We start from the raw sequence: 20,935 nt of genomic DNA on the forward strand, positions 1-20,935 counted from the left end.
CAAATTAGAATTACCTAGGTGATCTTTTTTTTTAAAAAAAAATTCCCAATGCCTGGAATGTACTCCAGATTAATTAGATCAAAATATACAGGAGTGGAGTCCAGGCATCGGTATTTATTCTTTTTTTTTTTTTTTTTTTAGTTTAGAGCTCTTAATTTATCCCAATGTGCAGCCAGGTTTCAGAAACCACCATATTATAAGCATATTTTAGCATCTTTATTAATCTCAGGAATTCAGTTGAGGATCTGTATATTAGATACTCTTTTTATTCAATGAAACACAAAAACAATCCATATATTTGTTTACACAAAGAAAATGAATTTTTTTTTTAAGTTCAGTATCAAGAGAAGTTGACAATGCCATATCTTGATGATGGTAGCCGACTACAGTTTTTAGGAAAGATCAATATTAAAAGAGGAATAAAAACTCCTCATTAATAGAAACAGAAGTTTGGATTTCCTTCTTCCATTTACACCGTGTTTGTGAAGCAGATTAGCTTCAAAGGAAGGTCTCAGAAAGCTGGGTGCCACGGTCTGAATACATTCCTCCTGTCAAGTGTAAAAGAAAATAGGGGCAATAAGCTATGTGAGAATAGAATCTAAAACTTGAAGTAGAAACTGAAGCTTCTTATCTGAGAGCTGACAGAAATCTACCTTCTGACACCTCTACAAGGTTTCAGTCACATTTAGGATGCATTTTTTAAAAATATAATGGAAAAAAGCTTTCATTCATACCAACTCATTTACATTGCATAAAATTATGAGTAAATCATGCCCAGAGGAACTCAAATATATAAAATGTAGAAACTTCAAACTTAATCATACCAGGCAGGGAAGAACAAGCAAACAGAAGTAAAGTCATATTTTCCACAGAAAAAGCAAATCTGACTCCAGTGGATTTATATAAGAATCTGATATATTCAAAGGAAATAAAGGAATGCAAACCATTTTTCTAGAAGTTCAAAATTTATGCTTTTTGAGCATTCAGGATGCTGTCAAGATTATAAAATCTACTTGTGGCACAAAAGAGAGCTATAAAGAATCTCAGACTCACTCGCCTTAGCCCTTAATTTCACCGTCTCGTTCAGGGGCCGGCAAGGTGTTCTGTATAGAGGCAAATAGTAAATATCTTCTGCTTTTTTCAGATCACACAGTCTCTGCTGATACTGTACAACTCTGCCACTATAGCACAGGAACAGACACAGACAATAGGAAAACAGATGAGTGTGGCTGTGTTCCAATAAAACATGTTTTTAAAAACAGGCAGCAGACCAGCTCTGGCTCATAGGGAGTGGTGTGCTGACCTCTGATCCAGTCCATCGTTTCTCTGCAGAGCCACTATTGCTCACTCACCTTGACTGTCCCCTCCTCTGCCTACCCTTCCATTTTAAGGTGTAGCCTTGAGTTCTGTCTCCCAGCCCCGAGTCTTCTCACACTATGCATTCTTCCAAGGTAATCTCATGTGTTGCACCTTTTATGCTGATGCCTCTACCATCATGATCTCCTTCAAACACCAGCCTCATGAAGTCCAGGCTCTTATAACCTGAAGGCTTCCTCATAGAGCCAAATGTCCCCTTTGTATATCTACATAGATGTTCCAATGGCAACTCAAACTTGACCCTAAAACCACTGTCTTCCCCATAAAACCTGCTCCCTGTTTTTCTGAGTAAGGACTTTCTGAGTAAGGACTGGCACTCCCATCTACCCAGTTATGCAAGCTGAAGACCTGGGAATTAGAAGCAACCCTCACGGCCCTGGCTAAGTGTAATATGACAGATGTGTGGTGTGGGCTATAGCTCCACATAGCCAAAGCCACGAACTACAGTTACAGCCAGCTGGGTAGATCTCCCACACAGCACTGAAGTGCCAAAGGTAACAAAACGTTTCTGTAATAAAATACCTTTTGTGTAATTTAAAACTCATTCAATAATAAAAACATTATGTATTTTTCAAAGATATATAAAAGTCCTGGTTCCTAAACAAATGCACTAAAGTGGGAATGTTTGGAGCAGAGATCAGGGAAAAAAGAAAAATAATAATATCAACAAAATAAGAGAAGAAACTTGTCAGACCAATGACAGTAGTAAACCATCACGATTAATTCAACTTCTCAGCACTCAAAAGAAAGTCTTTAATATAGAAAAGGTATAATACAGGCTGTAAATCATACATGCCATTAAAATGGGTAGAATGAATGACTGCATTTGCCAATTGTTAGGATATTTTTAAAAAATGACAAAATTGAGGTTACATAATAATAAAAATGCTAACTATTTAGATCTTGATACTTTTCGGACATAGCATAAACTTTCATTCATCTCAGTAATTAAATTATTTTACCATAAATGGAATCTTCTAGACTTTACTAAAAAGCCTGGTGTCGGCCTGCTTCACGATGTGAATTTCTTTAAATCTGCTGACTGTAATGAGCTGTCCAGACATGGATGGCACATCAAAACAGCACCACATGGAACAGTGCATTACTCAACCAGACATGTACCATGACGTCACAGCACAAGGTTTCACTAGACGTATCACGTAAAAGTTTATAAGCAGAAATGTGAGAAGGCTAAGTTGTCAGTTTCAACTTTGAAAATTATTGCTTGATCAAAATACAGATATATTGCTTTTTACTTTCTACAGGAATAATTCAAGCCAACTGAGAGATGATTAACTGGCCAATCTCTAATGTGTGTCTTAGTGAAATTTTTATACACTCCGGTAAATGGCAAAAACTCTTGAAAACTGGTTAGGTACCAAGGCTTTCTGATTAAAGGTGAGTATACTGCGTGTGAGAACAAGCCATAACAACTTATCAATTCAAGCATGAAAAGCAGGAAAAGAACCTTAATATATTTTATAAATACCATATAGACCTTTTAATTGGTTACTAAAGTTTTCACTTTTCCTTTGGTTATGATGACATCATGTCGAGAGAAATAAATGTAGACTACTCTCCTGGCCCTTCAAAATTACTTTTATTTTTCTTAAACCAATAAGCATAGGCAAACCCAATGTCAGAACCGTTCTTGGGAAAAGTTGTAATGTGGACCCAGATGATTTCAAGGCCTTTGTGTGTCCTGGTCCCTTTCTCTTGTTAACGTTCTGCCCTACTCCACCCCCCAAGACTATCAGACAAGGGCCTCCTTCTGTCGTTCCTTACATCTGTCAGCTTATTTCAAGCATGTCTCCTTCCTCTCTTCCATTCAGGATATTTCTGTGCTCGGTCTTGAGAGATACTATGCGTGAAAGTGTTTTTACACGTTGCAGATCCCTCTACAAGGCCTTTCGTATTACCTGCAGTGGTTGATATGAGGTAGGGTAAAACAAATACTACTTCTTTTTAAATAATAGAAAAGTTAATTTGAGGGGGTAAGAATAAATTATTGTTAATGGATCCTCTGGTCTTTTATTTCCAGATAAATTTGCAGAGATTAATAATAACCTGATGTGTTACCACTTTTCCCAGCAATGCCTAGATTTTCACAGAAGACATTATATTCTGACCCTAATGAAGTTAAAGATATCCATGTCTAATGGTAAAATTCCAGAACCGGTGCAGGTATAAAAGAAACTTGTGGCTGGGAGGGAAGAGCTGGAGTGGAGGTCATCCTGGAAACACCATCTAAGGCAGCCACATGCCACCTGGTACTGGCTACCACCAAGCTCAGCCCAAATTCTATAAATATTGACCTGGCATTTGAGAACAAGTCCAGAAATAAATGATGACCATACAAATTCTAATTTTGCATGTGTTAACAAGTTTCTGTGACTCTATATCTTATTTTGAACAGTCAACATTTTGTGTTGAATTCCTGTCTTTTCAGATTTTGCAAAATGGGAACTTTCCTACTAAGATTAATCTGGATAGACATAGATGATACCGCAATGACTATTTTAAGCAATCTAAATGTATATTTTGAATCGTTCATTGGAACTTTTTACTGTTGTTTGAGATTTTTCAAAGTTGTTATTTAATGATGAGTCTAGAATTATTCATGTTCGGGAATCTCATTGGACTTGGAAGGCTATGAAGCCTGGCCTGCACCCAGACTTTTGAAACAATCACACATGTTGACTCACTGGGGTCTTGGTACATCCAGTCTGGATTTCAGGCTATAAATTCAAGCCAATTTCCTCAACCTAAAGTGCTATGACACCATATTTTGCCAAGGACTGTAGCGGTTGTATTTTAAGCTTCTAGACTAGGTCTACACACTGAAAAAAAAAATTTAAAGCATTTTTTTCCCTCTATACAAGGTTAAAACACCATGTTATAGATGGTATTACGTTAAATAAAGAAGTTCATCTCATGGAATCATGTGTTATAATAAAGGGTTTTTATTTAATAATGATGTTGAAATTTTTATGTTTCAGCCCCTCAGCCCCACCCCTAATTGATGCTTTTGGTAAAAGTGACCCAATATCTCCACTGGATTTCAGATAAAGATGGGGAATATCATTTTTATATTGAGTTAGTCTTGAAAATTGTCTATGCTTTTGTTGGGTGCTCTTTCAGTATCTGAGTCCTAACTCTTAGGACAGATTTATAGGTTCAAAGTGAAGCTGGTTCTGCTGGGACACAGAAGGAAGCACAGAAGCTGAGTGTCCCTGTGTGCTCCTGACCTAGGGAGACCCTCTCTGGTCTGATTCCAATGTAAGAATTTTCAGTCATTTATTTAGCAGATATTATTGATTCCCCTCTATGTGTCTGGTCCTGAACAGGGCCTGGTGGTACAGTGGAGAATAAGATAAATATTGTCCCTACCCTCATGGAGCTTATAGTTTAGTATCACACACTAATGTTAAACAAATAATTATATAAATATCCATTTAGATACAATAAGAGTCATAAAGATGGGGTTAAAATAAAGTGCTCTTAGAAAGCATATTAGGGAAAATACTCTGAGGAATCAGGAAAGACACTGAATTCAAGCGAAGGTTGGTGAGATCCGAAGAGGAAAGGGAAGAGTATAACAGGAAGAGTGTGTGCAGAGTTCTGGTCAAATGAGCATTCTGGGGACTGAAAGGCCACGGGGGTGAGGAGCAGGGTGATGAGGGGAATGGAAAAGCCGACGCTGGTGGGGTGGGCAGGTGCTGCTTACTCAGGACTTCACAGATCCTTTCAGGATTTCGATCTCTGTCCCAAGACCATGTGGAAACAATGAAGAGTTTTCAGGGGGAAACGTGACTGATCTTTATTTTGTGATCTGGCTGTTGTGTAAGCAAATGAACTGGAAGGAGTCGAAGGGGATGCAGGAAGGCCAGTGAATATGATAATGCAATAAAGATAAACGTGGCTAGGACTATGGGATGATAAGGAGAAGTGGATGGGTGTACAATGTATTTAGGAGTTTCAATCAATAGGACTTGGTTGGGAATGGAGGGGCAATAAATGGGAAGAAGGTAGTAAAGATGACTCTGATTCCCAAGTTTATGAAATGAGCAACAGCATGAAGAACAATTCTCTTTATTGAAGTTTGACAGGAATGAGAAAATTTTATTTTAATACTGAACATTTGCATTTATAAACATTACTTAAAGAGTGAGAAGATAAGGTAGAAAGTCTGAGATTCAAAAATACGGACTTGGAATTCACTAGAAGGTCTGGGCTAGAGTGTCACATTTGGGAGTCATTTATATGAGCACTTGGAACTCATGGGGGATAATTAGAAAGCTACTTTATTTCTGCCTTCCACTGTCCCTGTGAAATATATGCTGCAAGGGAATATATATTCTTCCTTCCTGGGGGATGAAAACATGGACCAGTACCATCTTAAGATATCTTTGCGCTTGTGTAGGCCTAAGAGATGTTTGACCCTGAATCTTCCCTGGCTGATTTTGTAGGTTCTTTCAAGTGCCCTCAGTACTGGGAACTTCCCCTTCCTGGGTGTCAGTTTCCACTGCCCTGCAGGAGTCGGGCAGACTAACTTCATGCTCTCCTTTAGGTCCTTCATGCCAGGACCTAAAACACGTCAGAGCCGGTTCTCTCTTGTGAATTACCTACCTCTGTTCATGTGTGTCTTAGATCAGGCTGGCAAAACAAAATACCATAGACTACATGGCTTAAAACAACAGAATTTTATATTCTCACTGTTTTGGAGGCTAAAAATCTGAGATCAGGGTGCCAACATGGTTGGGTTCTGATGAGATCTCTCTTCCTGGCTTACAGATGGATACTTTCTTGCTGTGTCTCACAGGGCAGAGAGAGAGAGAGAGAAAGAGAGAGAGAGAGAGAGATCTTTCTCTTCTTATAAGGCTACTGTCCTATCAGATTAGAGCCCCACCCTTGTGATCTTATTTAACCTTACCTCCTAAAGACCTTCTCCAGATATAGTCACACTGGGGTTTAGGCTGTCAACATATGAATTTAGACAGTTCTGTCCATAGCAACAGGAAACATTCACAGAGCCATCTGCCAGATAAACTGACGGCCATCTCTCCTGTACTCCTGCCAGTGGAGCAGTCATCAGCCCTGCACTAAGGCTGCAAGGGGATTGAGACACAGGGGGTTCTATTGTACCCCCCGATTTATAAAATAAATTCAATAAATGCAAAACTATGATTTTCAGCCCCACAAATAATAAATAACATGCACATGAGTGCAATGAGGTATCATTTTTAGCAAAGATGTAGAAAATTTTAAATATGTTATTGATGAAATTACACAGAAAGGCATTCTTAGAGCTGTCTAAGGGACTTCAAATTGGCAGAACATTTTGGTAAGCAATTAGGCAATATTCATGAAAATGCTGAATTGACATACTTTTGACCCACTTCTCAGAATTTAACCTCCAGCAATCCTTACATAAGTGTGCAAAGATATATATAAAAGGGTGTTTGCTGCTACAATGCTATTTGTAATAGCAGTAAATAAACAAATGAAGGAGGGAAGGAATCTTCTCTGGCAATCCAGTTATACCAGAATCAACTCATGTAGTTCAAGCTAATAAAGTAACAAACTTACTTACAAAGCTGCCAGGATGAACAAGGATGGTAGTGTTCTGGAGCTGGAACACCAGCTAACAAGAGCTGATTGTGCATGATTCTTGTCAATATTGCATTCAGTAATATCAGGTTTGTATTTTGAAATCAGTCATTGTAGAAGTATTTATACCCACACTTGCCGAACACTAAACATTTTCTAGCCCATCACTGGTTAGGAGGAATGGTAAGAGATGGTGAGGCAGCAGACTACCCACATTGGAAAGACATTACCACTTCCAGGTAGTGGAAGGCAACATGTTACCAGAATCAGAGCAGAGGCCTGGTGAAGGGGCCATCCAGCAAGATCTGTCTTTATAGAATAGTTCTACCACTTCCAGAAAATATGGCTCAGGGAGGAAGGGAGTAGAAAAATACCATGACTTCTTTGCACACACCCCAAATCTGCCACGCTTCCCATTTGCTAAATACAACCAGAAGCTGAAGTTCGGCCTCCTCTAGCATGGAGGTCAGAACAGAGAATAATCTATGAAGCAGGCACACAGCAACCAACCAGTTCATTATTTAAATATCCATCAAGAAGGAATGAGTTATACACATTTCAGAATTTGCATTAAAATGTTAGACTGTGCAGACATGAAAAAGAATGAGTCAGACCTCTGTGAAATGACACAAAACTTCTATAGCATTAAAAATGATAAAAAGTAAGTTACAGAAAAGTATATTTTTACCCCATTTCTTGTAAAAAATATATATATACTGTTTTTCCATTGGTTTAACAAAACATCTAGAATAATATATAATACCAAACTCTTTTTTTTATTAAAATATCATTGATATACAATCTTATGAAGGTTTCACATGAACGACATTGTGGTTTCAGTTTCATCATTCAGCCATATTATCAAGTCCTTGCTACCCCATTGCAGTCACTGTCTACCAGCATAGTAAGATGCTTTAGAATCATTACTTGTCCTCTCCCTGCTGCACTGCCTTCCCTGTGACCTACTTATGATTGTGAATTATAGTGCCCTTAATCCCCTTCTGCCTCCACACCCACCTACCCCGACCCCTCCCCTTTGGTAACCACTAGTCCCTTCTTGGAGTCTGTGAGTCTGCTGCTATGTTGTTCCTTCAGTTTTGCTTTGTTTTTACACTCCACAAATGAGGGAGATCATTTGGTACTTGTCTTTCTCTGCCTGGCTTATTTCACTGAGCATAATACCCTCTAGCTCCATCCATGTTGTTGCAAATGAATACCAAACTCTTAAAGTGATTACCTTTGGAAAATGGGGTTGCGCAATGGGAAATGGGGACTTGTACTTTTGACTTTACAGATGTCAATGTGTTTGAATTTATGAACACATATTATCCTTACAGTATACTTTTTAACAGAGCAGTCTGTCAATGTCTCCTTTTCTTCTCCATAAAATCATATGACATCAGGGTTGGTAATGGGTGTCATCTAGAATGAATGATCATTTTCCTTCAGCTATACACCTGAGGATTCTTCACTGTTCCACGGAACAGGAGTCATCTGCGCATCTCATTGCTACCTGAAAATCAGTGTGGACATGGAGGGAATGGTCACCAGCCAAGAGGTGTGGGCCAGTTTACACAGGAACATTTTTTGGGATTTATGTACAAAGTTCCAGTGAAGTGACAGAGGTATTCCTAGTGCGATACCTAAAGTCAAAGCATCTTGAACACAGCAATTGACTTTAAACTCTCAAGCACCACTATAGGTTTTCTATCTACTAATTTTATTTCCACTTAGCAAAAGGAGGGAAACATGGTGACAATTAGTGATATCTGAATAATACATCCCTGGAATTTTTTTGACAGCATGTTTAGAAAATTAAGCATTTTGAAAAATGATTCCCCAAAATACAAAATTATATTACTACCTAAAACAAATGAACCCTTTATTCCCGATACAGAGTACACAGAAATCATCCCAAGTGCGGCTCTTGGCATAAAGCTTGATTTTTTTTTCCTGTAGGAAAAAAGACCCATCTATTGTTTATTAGATATATATGCAAAAAAAAAATCAGTATTTTCAAAGCCAACTTGAATATATTTAGATTTCTGGGATGGCTGGATTATAATCAACATGGAAAAAAAATCACTAAAACATTCTCTTGACCAAAATACGCACTCCACCCTTCAGCCACTTCCTCATATAAGCATGTGGACATGAAACCATTCACCCTCCCTCGTCTGCTTGTTACTTGTCAACTAGCCACCACAGCTAATTAGTGGAGTCCAAGTCTACTTTACTTAGACATGTCAATTAAGTACATTGTTAACAGATGCTATGAGCACCTATGATAATTTTATCATCCTATCATCTGGAAGCATCATGAACATGAAACGGTTCCTTCAGAGATTTGTTGTTGAAATGCTACATAATGCAAAACAACTATGAAACACATCTACTGAATAAATCAGGCCAGAAGGAAATAAAAACCATCATCAACATTAAGAACTGGGAAGAAATGGAATTAAAATGGTGCTTAAAAAGAGTGTAAAATCACCTCAATTTATGCTTGCGAATGGTGACGATAAACACATTAAATTGTCTAGCAAGAATGAGAATGACTTCACCAATTCAGTGGCTACTAAAAATCTCAGTTGTAAAGTCAAACCAAGTGTCCATGCAAATGTCTCTTGAGATCTGACTTTAGTTAAAATGCAATTGTTCATTGGAGAAGGGAAAGAGGATGTGGATGGGGAAAGGTGAGTGGCACAAAGAGCCCACAGATAGGTTACAATAAATCTCTTTTTTAAAATATATATAGATTCTCAGGAAATGTATTAAGTTCTCAGACTGATGATTTCAATGTTCTCAATGGATTCAAAAGATGTTATTATGTTCTATACTTACCTGTTGAAATGGCATATTATCTAGTTGCTTAATTTTTTTTACATTTTAATCTAGGCATTTTTCTTCATATATCATTAAATCAACTCTTCTCTTAATAACATTGCCTGTCAGGGTCTCTGTCTATAAAAACAAACTGATAGGATTTACCAATATCAACTAACCAAGAAAATAAACAGCCACCCTATCCTTTAAAATGAATAGTGGTATTTACACAATCACTTGAGAGCAGTGTTGTCAATCCCTGAGAAGCATAAAGAATTATTCTGGACTGGATTCAGTGCTCCTACAAGACATTCTTCCAGCAAAGAAAGAGATAAAGGTCATCTCTTTGATAGGGAAGTTTGTCTAATAATATGACTTGCCAAGGAATTATTCTCACTCCAAATACTTTTTACACAAAATGGTGACTCACAAATATGGGAGTAAGCAAGAAGAAAATGTCCTGAGAAACTAAAAAGACTTCACATTTTACATATTTCTGAGCTGAACTGGTAAGCATGACATATTTTCCTAACTGGGATTTGATTCCATGAAAGATACTTTTGTTTCATAAGCGTAAGGAATGAGAGACAGAATGGGAGAAAAAGATGGAGAAATGAAATGGACATCTGATCTTTAATGAATAGATAATTACTATATCTAAAAGTATAGATCATCTTTTAAAACGATCTCTGTGATTTTAATAAGAAATAAAATGCTTATTTAGAATTATAGTCATTTTCCTTGCAATCATCAGTAAAGGATCATAAATACATAAGCCATTTCTCTCTTTCCAATTGCTGAGGCTTAAAAGGGATCTCTTGAAATTCTGCTGCACTGCCATTGAATCATAGTCCAAAATTGTAGTCTTTAGTTGGTGATGAAAACACAGTAATTCCAAGTGAGGTAAAGATCCTTGTGTCAGTAAATAATGCTTCAGTAGACCTTAAAAAATGATTTTTCCCAATACATACAAGGTGGAAATGTGCTTCTCACAATGCTTCACTTTCTGTGCTGTGTTTCTGCCAGTACCCAGAGCCATAGTAGACATTCTGTCTTCCCCTAATCCCATCACAACTCATTCTACATACCTCTAAGTCACTGATCAGATGGGCATCGAGAGAAGTAACATCCTGATCTTTAAAAACAAAGTTTGTGTGACCTAAATGACCAATAAAAATGATTCATTTAAAAATTCTAGTACATTCAACAATGGAATACCATTCAGTCTTTCAAAATAATACTGAGTGCACTATTCAATGACATGCAGATAGGTTTGTAGTCTAGTGTTAGGTAGGAAAAAAACAGTTACCGAATACTAAGCATAAAAAATACTTACATAGATATAAGTAGAAATGAATACACATACAGAAAGGTATGGATATCAGGAAAGTTGTGCCAAATTAATGGTGATTATCTCTTGGTGGTTTAATTATTGGTAATAATTATCCTTTCTGAGGAGAGTAAATGTAACTTATGGAAGTAGATTTTTACTTTTCTCAGTCCTAATTTTACTCATTTCTCTATGTATAAATTATGAGTTTGGTAACAATATTTCACATGCTCACTTTGATAACAGGGTATTAATAGCCATTGTGTCAACCCGCAGATAAACAAAGAAAAAAGGAAAAAAAATTCTCCATGTGATGAGAACTCATGGAATTTACTCTTAACTTTTCCATATATCATGTAGCAGTGTCATCCACAGTCATCATGTTGTACAATTACATCCATATTTATCTTATTTATTTAGTGGTCAATTATCCTATAACTGGAAATTTGACCACCTTTCTCTAATTTCCCCACCCCTCACCCACAAGTGAGTTCCCCACACTTGTTGAGGGGTTCCTCACCCCACAACCCGCAGTCATGGTCACCACAACTAGTAACCACACATCTGATCTTGTTTTCTGTGAGTTCGGTTTTTGTTTTGTTTTGTGTTCATTCTACATGTAAGTGAGATCATGCAGTATTTGTCTTTCTCTTGACTTATTTTACTTAGTATAATGCCTTCAAGTTCCAACCATATTGTTGCAAATAGTAGGATTTCCTCATTTTTTATGGCTGAATAATGTTCCACTGTATATATACATCATACTTTTTAAAGCTGAGGTACATACAAAAAAATACACAAATCTTAGTATACAGCTTGAAGAATTTTGGTATATGTATACACTCATATAACCAGGGCCCTGATCAAGATACCAAATTTTCTCACTAACTTTTTTCCCCTCCAACCTATTTTACTCATCTGTCCACCCCACCAAACCTATGGCAAGCACCAGTCTGTTTTCTGTGTTATTGAGTCTATTTCAGTTTTCTTTGCCTGTTCGTTTTGTTTTCTCTATTCCACATAGAAGTGAAATCATAGAGTATCTGTCTTTGTCTGACTTATTTCACTTAGCATAACACCCTCTAGGTCCATCCATTTGTCAAGAATGGCAAGATTTCATTCTTTTTTATGGCTACTATTCTACTGTCATTCTATCTATCAATGAACATTTAGGTTACTTCTCTATTTTGGCTATTGTCAATAATGCTGTGATTAAGAATTGCATATGTCTTTTCGGATAAGTGAGTCCCTCTTCTTTGAGTAAATTCTTAGAAGTGGAATTGCTGAGTCATATGGTATAGCAATTTTTAGGTTTTTGAGAAACCTTTATACTGCTTTCCATAGTGCCTGCACCAATTTGCGATCACACTAGCAGTGTCTGAGGATTCCCTTTTCTCCACATCCTCACCAACACTTGTCATTTCTGAATACTGCAACTTTATCTGTTCATGATCGATGGACACTTAGGTTGTTTCCATGTCTTGGCTATCACAAATAATGCTGCTATGAATATGGGGGTGCAATGCACTGTTGGTGGGATCATAAATTGTTATGGTCACTATGGAAAACAGTATGGAGAATCCTCAAAAAATAAAAATAAAAGTAGAACTTCCCTAAGGTCCACCATTTCCATTTTTGTGTATTTATCAGAAAAAAAAAAAAAGAAAAGAAAGAAAACACTAACTCAAAAAGGTATCTTCATCTGAACATTCAAATTTCCTCTTCTTAAAAGGATACAAGTCAAATCAGATTAATACCCACTCATACCACCTTAATTACCTCTTAAAGCCCTCTCTCCAAATACAGTCACATTCTGATACTTGGGGGAAGACTTAAACATATGAATGTTGGTTGTGGGGACACAATTAATCCCAAAACAATTGGCCTACAAGGTTAGAATACAGATCTTTTGTGTTCTCCTCAATTCAGCCCTTTACCAAGGACTATATAAGCTTCTCAATCTACATGTAAACCTAATTCCAACATGCTTTCCATTACATACAAAAGTTTAGAAACCACTCATTGTAGGAAGTGAATAAATGTATATAACTACAGGCAGAAGGATAGAACACTTGGCAGCAGACTATATAACTAGAAAAGGAAGAGACGGTACCCATCCTTACAATGGTCTGTTGTTTCAGCTTCCAGAGGAGATAACAGAAATATATGGGCCATTCTTCACCCTGTGTACAGAAAACTCAGTCTGTACCCTAGGGTTAGGTGGGGTGATGCCTTAGAGATCTTCATTGTCTCCAGACATACCACCTCCTCACATCCTGTGGGGGAAAATATGGCTGAATGAGTCAGCAACTAACTTGGGAATCAGCCCAGAGCTTCTGGAACAGTATGTTCAACGTGTAAAAATGAGAGTAATCTTCTACAATCAGCTTCACCCTGAATCAGTTGATTTTAAAGATATAACTCATTCAAGATAATGTCAAATCCTCCACCTATACACTTTTTGAGCCATTAGGAAAAATAATATGCACACACACATATGTATAATTTATATATACATATATATATATAAATTATATAAAAATATATACTTTTAGAGCAGTTCCATTTTTATACTTTTGGCTAATATAGAAAGAACACAGAAATTCAACTCAGGAGAGAGAGAAAGAGTGATACAGAGATACATACACACTCACGTACAAACACAAACATATCACAAAACAAGGTATAAAACTAATCAATGATCAATGCATTCAGATAGTATAGACATCCAATTAGTTAAGGAACATCCTTTGAAATCTATCAACTATCTATAAACTATCAACACTGCTCAACTTATTAAGACATTTTTCCATTCTTACCCCCTTGTTCAGTGTAGACTTCATTTAAAATATCAATTATTAACAGTCTTCTAAAACCAAGAGGAATGTCAACAAAATTATATAGCTAACAAAAAAAGGTCAGCATGTTTTTTACTTGTGTTTGTTCTAATAGTCCAATTAAATCGCTTACTAAACTGACCTATCATTAGAATATTTGTTAATATAATGCAAATTAATTCAAAAGTATCTAGAAAAGATTTCAGGACAAAAAAGCTCTTTGTAGCTTCATACATTGTAGCAATGTAGCTGGATAATCCAAATAGTTGAGGTCACCCTGCACTTTTTATTCAAGGGAAAGCTTTCCTTTGTTAAGTACATGGTTTTATGCCAACATATTGTCGTTTTCAGCCCTGCACTGATGTAGTTTCCAATGTAGACTTTGCAACCACTTGTTTTCTGTGTAGCTAGGGACATAATGAGAGCATTCATGCTTTGGGTGATTCACTCAGGTTATTACATTTTAGCTTTGGATCCCAGAGTGTCTTTTCCTTCTCTTGTATATGTGTTTTTGATTCCTGTTTCAGGGAACAAGATTGAGAAAGAATCCTGTGGGTGGCCTAATTCCTCCAGTATCCTATCAGCTAATGAGCAGAGAGGCAAAAGCCCATTCACAAAGCCCTCAGACAGGACACCCTATGGCCGAAGCATGGGTTCCCTGTCCACTTCAGCCATAATAGTAGCTACACAAACTTGGAGAGAAGAGGCTTCAAGCAGGACATCAGTATCAACGAGTTATGCAATTAGCATGGTTGCCTGAATTATAAACTTTTAACTGCACTGCCAAATTGTATTTTTCGCTGAGTCAAATATTCAATCACATAGTTTCTCTAGGTCTCCTTGACCTTGGTTGATTTAGGGCTAGATTGCATGGGGAAGAAGGAAAGAAGTGAGGAGCACATTCCCAAAATTTGGAAATACCTACATATCTCTTTGGAACTAGAAGAAAGATTGTGCCCCAAACAACAGCATGTAAAGATGATTTTAAGAAGCAAAATTGTGAAGCTGGTTTTGAAGTTCATCATTTGCATCATCAGTCGCCCCTTTCTGCTTCTCCTTCCTCTTCCACCATTCTTTAGGTTCCCTTACTGTTTTAAAACTCGGTGTCATAATAGTAAGTCACTTACTGTTTTGTCTCTTTTCCACCAATTTTGGGTTCAGCACCTGTCCCTTCTCACTGAGCTGTTGATAGAACCCTGACAGTATGGTCAAGACAATGCGCTGGTGCCCATTCAGGTCACCTTCCAAGGCCACTCCAGTTCTGGGTCATCTGTTTCCTGCATAGCCCATGCTAATACGTGGAAAAATAACCGCTTTTGTGCAGAACAGTGGACGTGTTACAGGAATGAACTCTCCATCTGTAACCAGTTCAAAATTCAGACATAAACAAATAGTCTTCATCAGCCGTGCTTTTACAGGTACTAGTTCCCCTTCCCACCCATTTGCTACTTCACATATCCTTGCAAAACCTAAAGGTTTTACATTATTCAAATCTGTGAAATGCCTTCTTTATCTTTTCTGCTGTGCTGGGTGGAGTTTTACAGACTCCTCAAATCCATGGTGGAAAGAAAACAACTGTCAGGCTGAAATATTTCCTAAAACGGTCTCTCCTGCTATTCTCTGGCACCATGTGTGTTTGCTGTTTTTCTAGGGGGCCTGCTGTTTAACTAATTCTTGCTCACACTGTCTTATTCTCCTTACAAAGATTTGGATCCAACTGACCCCCCCAAAGTGATAAAACCCGCTTTAAATTGTTACAGAGAATTCAGCCAGTCTCTTTCCTTCACCCATGTCTTTCCCTCTTGCCCCTCTGTCTTCAGGTGCCTGAGATATAAAGCCCGTTTGAACTGTGTGCCCTTCCTCCACCTTCCGTGTCACCAATCTTCGTCTTCTCATCTTGCCAAGTGTCTTCAACCAGCAATAACGTCCATGCCACCTTCCTCCTCAAGCAATCCACCACCACAGAGGGCAGAGTTCTGGAATGTGGGGGTGTGGTTGAAACAAGGAACTGAAGGGCTGGGCGGCACACAAGACCAGAGCAGAGAAATGAATTTTGGAAAAGGTAAGTGAAGAGGGGGCAGCAGAATTCAAATTGCTGCAAGGCCCAGAACCTGTGTCGATATGTCATAAATGTGGGTAAGCGTGATGGCTACACAGATAATTGATTAGTCTGTGTAAACAGGGAAAGCTAGTCACATTAACACTGGTCCTAAAAAAAATGAATAAGTGAGAAAAAATGCTTATAATTTTGATTTGGCCTAGTTGTTACTTAAGTATATTTACTACATTAGGATCCTAGCATGTTTAGTATTAGATGAACAGCCTCCTTCTTAAAACCTACTTCTTTGCAATTCCTACCTTCTGGTTTTCTCTGGCTTCTCCTGCTTGTTCTAATTCACTGGTTCCTCTCCACTCTCTCAGCCTAAAAATACTGACATTTATTAGGACTCCTTTCTGGCCCCTCTTTCCTCTTTGGTATATTTTTACCCTACCTGATTGCTTATAGTCACGTAAATTGAAATGCCTATCTACTGACAATTCCTAAATCTGTATCTGTAGTCCAGACTTTGAGCATCAAACTTGAATAGCCAATCAGCTACTGTTATCTGCAGTTGGATAACTCATCCAACATGGAATGTTTGTATTTTCACTAATCTCCATGCCTACTCCCACTACCTGACCTTCATCCAGTAGTCCCCACTTGAGGAAATGACATAATCAGTTTCCATCCAATTACTAAGTCATAAATCTGGGGTCATCCTGAGCAAATACCAATGGTCCTACCTACAAAATATATTTTTGTTTAACATTTCCTACCCGAATTACTGAACTACTACATAATCTGTGTCCTTACTTCTTTAATTGAAGTGCCATTCAAATTCATTCTTCATGTAGCTGCCAGACAATCATTGTTCAACAGAGACCATCTCATGTTACTCTCTTGATTAAAAACCTTTCAATGGCTTCCTATTGTATTGGAGTAAAATTCAACATTTTTCCCATATCTTACAAAGTTCCCCGCAGTTCTGCCCCGCCTGCCTCCTTTACAGCACTTTCTTCCTTACCTAAATCCAATCACACCAGCCTCTGTCATTTCTAGTTGCCTGAAAATTCTTTCCTTAATTCATCACATGGCAACTCCTCATCCTTTGATTCTCTGTTTGAAAGTCTCAGTCTTAGTTAATTGGGTGTTTGTTTACTGTTTGTCTCCCCCACTGAAATGCAAAGGTCATGGATCTTGACTGCCTTATTACTTGGGGTCTCATTGCCTAGCACAGTGCATGGCAGATGGCAAATACTCAATAAACACTGCTGAGTGAATGAATAAAAGTGAATGAGTGAATGACTGCCCAAATTATACAATAGACCATATGTAGAACAACAGTAAAAACTGAAAATGGTAATTAAAGTTAAAAAGTGGCTAATAATGTCTACCTATTAGCTAGTGCAATTACTATTGAGCTTAATTTTCAACATTTAAAATAAATGTTATTAATTTACTTAATTACAATAGAACACTCCACATCCCTGTGACATACGTATGCTTAGTATTTGTAGCTCTGGGCTGGAGGAGGTTCCCAGCTCCAGGCAAGTTCACTCTGGATTGTTTGAGACTGAAATATGACAGTGGAATATTGTAGGGGTGAAAGGGTTTATACCAAGCTTTATTCTCATGGTGGCAGGTTGAGTGCTAGAGTCACATCTGCATTTGGAAAGTCTGTCTCCATCTCCATCTCTGTCTCCGTCTCTGCCTCTGCTCCAGGCTCTGCTCTGCCCCAAGCACTGGATGGAATTCTTTATATAGCAACTCAGGCAATAATGGCTTATTGCCAGTGGGTGTGTAAGCATTAGCCTATGTAGTAGGTCAATTAGACCAAGCACAGTAGGGTCAGGTGAGGATCCTGGCCATGGACCTTCTATTTTTTCCTACAGTATTCATGTCTGTATAGTCAGAACTCTTCCAGTTTGTGAATCATGTCTGAAGGTTGTTGGCTCCCAATTCTTAAAAAGAGAAAGTCACTGATTTTATTTGGGAGAGCTTTACACAATTTTGGCAAATTTATACAGTTTCAACTTGGCAAAAAAAGCATATACCTTAATTGACCTGATATCTGTACAGATTAAATGCTTTACCAGAAGTATTTATTAGCAAGTAAAAATTACAGCTGGTTAACCTGGGGATGGTCATATGAGATCACTCCATTTAATTCTTGATACCAATTCTTTCTCAGAGTACTATTTTCTCATTCTTTATTTCCTATGAATTATTAGTGTGGTCCCATTTTTCCAAGGCTGAAAGTAACCATGCTGAATTTCATCCTCTTTTTTGTATATAGAGGGACCTTAGCAAGAAACAAAGAATGTGCTATTTATAAATCTTTGTTGGCTGGATGCTAAGATAGCAGCTGCAAGCAGTTAAGCATTAGGAGATGCCTTCTTCCCTGCCCCCCTCCCTTTGGTCATTTAAATTCTCTTCCAATGAACCTACAGACAACCCAGTTGATAGAGACTTGGAACATTCTCTAAGTTTCATTCTGATGAATATAATTTTCTGCCAAAATGTGCAACACTTGCCTAGTTTTGCTTGATTATGATATTTTGGATTTTCTTTATAAATAATATTTTTTATCTGATGGATGTATGGACTGATAGATGATAGATGATTACAAAAGGCAATATTTTTTACTGTTCTTTCTCAGGAAATACTTTAAAAAAGTCAAGCAAAGTAGCTTCTAATTTAAGGCTTTAGAGATATGAAAAGTTTTATATCATGTATATTGCTCAAGCAAGAATAAAAATGGATTCTAAGCCATAAGAAGAAAACAAATCCTACCATTTGCAACAACATGGATCGAGCTAGAGGGTATTATGCTCAGTGAAACAAGCCAAGCAGAGAAAAACAAATAGCAAATGATTTCACTCATCTGTGGAGTATAAGAACAAAGGAAAAACTGAAGGAACAAAACAGCAGCAGAATCACAGAACCCAAGAATGGACTAACAATTATCAAAGGGAAAGAGACTGGGGAGAATGGGAGGGTAGGGAGGGATAAGGGCAGGGAAGAAGAAAGGGGGTATTATGATTAGCATATATAATGTGGGGGGCACAGGGAGGGCTGTGCAACACAGAGAAGACAAGTAGTGATTCTACAACATCTTACTATGCTGATAGACAGTGACTGTAATGGGGTTTGTGGGGGGGACTTGGGGTAGGGGAGAGACTAATAAACATAAATAAAAATAAATAAATAATAAAAAAAAATGGATTCTACTCTTCCAACATGGAATTTCCTACTAATATTCCACCATAACCTCTAAAATTATTCATTAGCAGACATAATTATTTGTGGCATTAACTTTTCCACTGGAATAAATTTCTACTCAGATTTCCATGAGCTAATGTAAGTATACAGGTGATGTACATAAAAAAATACTGCAGAGTAAAATTAAACAAATTTAATCAAATAAATGTCATAAGTAGGTTGGATTCAGAACATCATAAATATTTCTTAAGAATTGTTAGAGTAACCATAACCCTTAATCTTAATCCTAACTTAAATTCCAAACAAAAATATTTTATGAATAAAGATCTTTACAAAAACATATCCAAGGAAATAAAATGGTGACTATTGTAGGAGAGGAAGAAGTTTTCCTTGACCCTCTTAGGATCATTGGCTGGGAATGAAAATAAAACTGACAAAGATAGATTAACAAGAAAATCGTACAGATTTATTTGCTATTTTTTTTATGATACAGGAGCCTTCATAAGGGAAGAAAGACCCAAAGAAAATTACACATCTTTGCCTGAGGGTTTGAGCCCCGGGTACGTTCACTATGGATTCAGTGAGACTGAAAAATGACTATGGAACATTTTTGGGACAGAAGGGTTTATACCCAGCTTTATTCTCATGCTGGTAGGTTGAACATTAGAATCATGTCTGCATCCAGCAATTGACAGGTCTGTAATCCCCCTCCGTCTCTGCCTCTACCCAGAGCTTTGCACAGAGCTCTTTATATAGTGACTCAGTCAATAACAGCTCATTATCTGTGGGTGTGAAAGCAGTAGCCTAGCAGTAGGCTGATTACATTATCAAGTAGTTTAGGGTAAGGTGAGGATTCTGGCCATAGGAACTTCTATTTTCCACACAAGGAGAATGAGGTAATTAGAGGAAACTTCACAAGGCCTGTTTGTTAGAATCTTCTTGGCTTCCCTTTGTCTTAGGAGATTAAGCGTGCTCCTTTCCTCTGGGTACAGGAAGGTCACATCTCACATAGGGTTTCATGATGTGTTTCAGGGAAGAAAGGTGGTGGGTGTAGGTGGGGAGGAAGTCAGAATGACCTTCTTGCTTCTGTCGTTTTCTCAAATTCCTCCAGCTTAAAATATTTTTTGCCACAGGTGCTGTATTTTGGGGGTGGTATGTCCTGAGCCCCATCACTATCAAGAAGAAAGCCACATGCAGCAATATTCAAAGGGTCTCAGGTGATTACACATAAAGACACACACACACAATAAGACATGTATATTCCCTTTTGATTTCTTTTTTTCCTTATTGAAATAAAGAAGGATGATTTAACAGTACTGCTTAACTTTTTTCATAAACAGTAGAATGCTAGGGTTGAGTGAAATGGTCCTTGATATTCATTAATCCATCCACGTTCCCCTGTGAACAAACAGAGGCCAGGGAATGGAAATGAATTGTCAAGTAAGGCACATTTACCTAGCAAAGGTGTTGGGTTTAAATCTGACCCTTAGCTCAATGTTTTCTCAATTATACCATGCTTTCTATTGGCAAGTTTTCTGACTGAAGGAAGATATTCAAAGAGGAACTTAGAGTGAATTATCAGATGGGTTAGTAAGAATGATTTTCCTTATGTCTTCTAGGCTCTCTCCAGGGGCTGCTGTAAGAGAAATGAGTCCTGAGACTCAAGGTTCCACTGTGTGTGATGAATTGTCT

This window comes from Manis javanica, chromosome 12, assembly GCF_040802235.1.
Source record: "Manis javanica isolate MJ-LG chromosome 12, MJ_LKY, whole genome shotgun sequence".
NCBI lineage: Eukaryota > Metazoa > Chordata > Mammalia > Pholidota > Manidae > Manis > Manis javanica.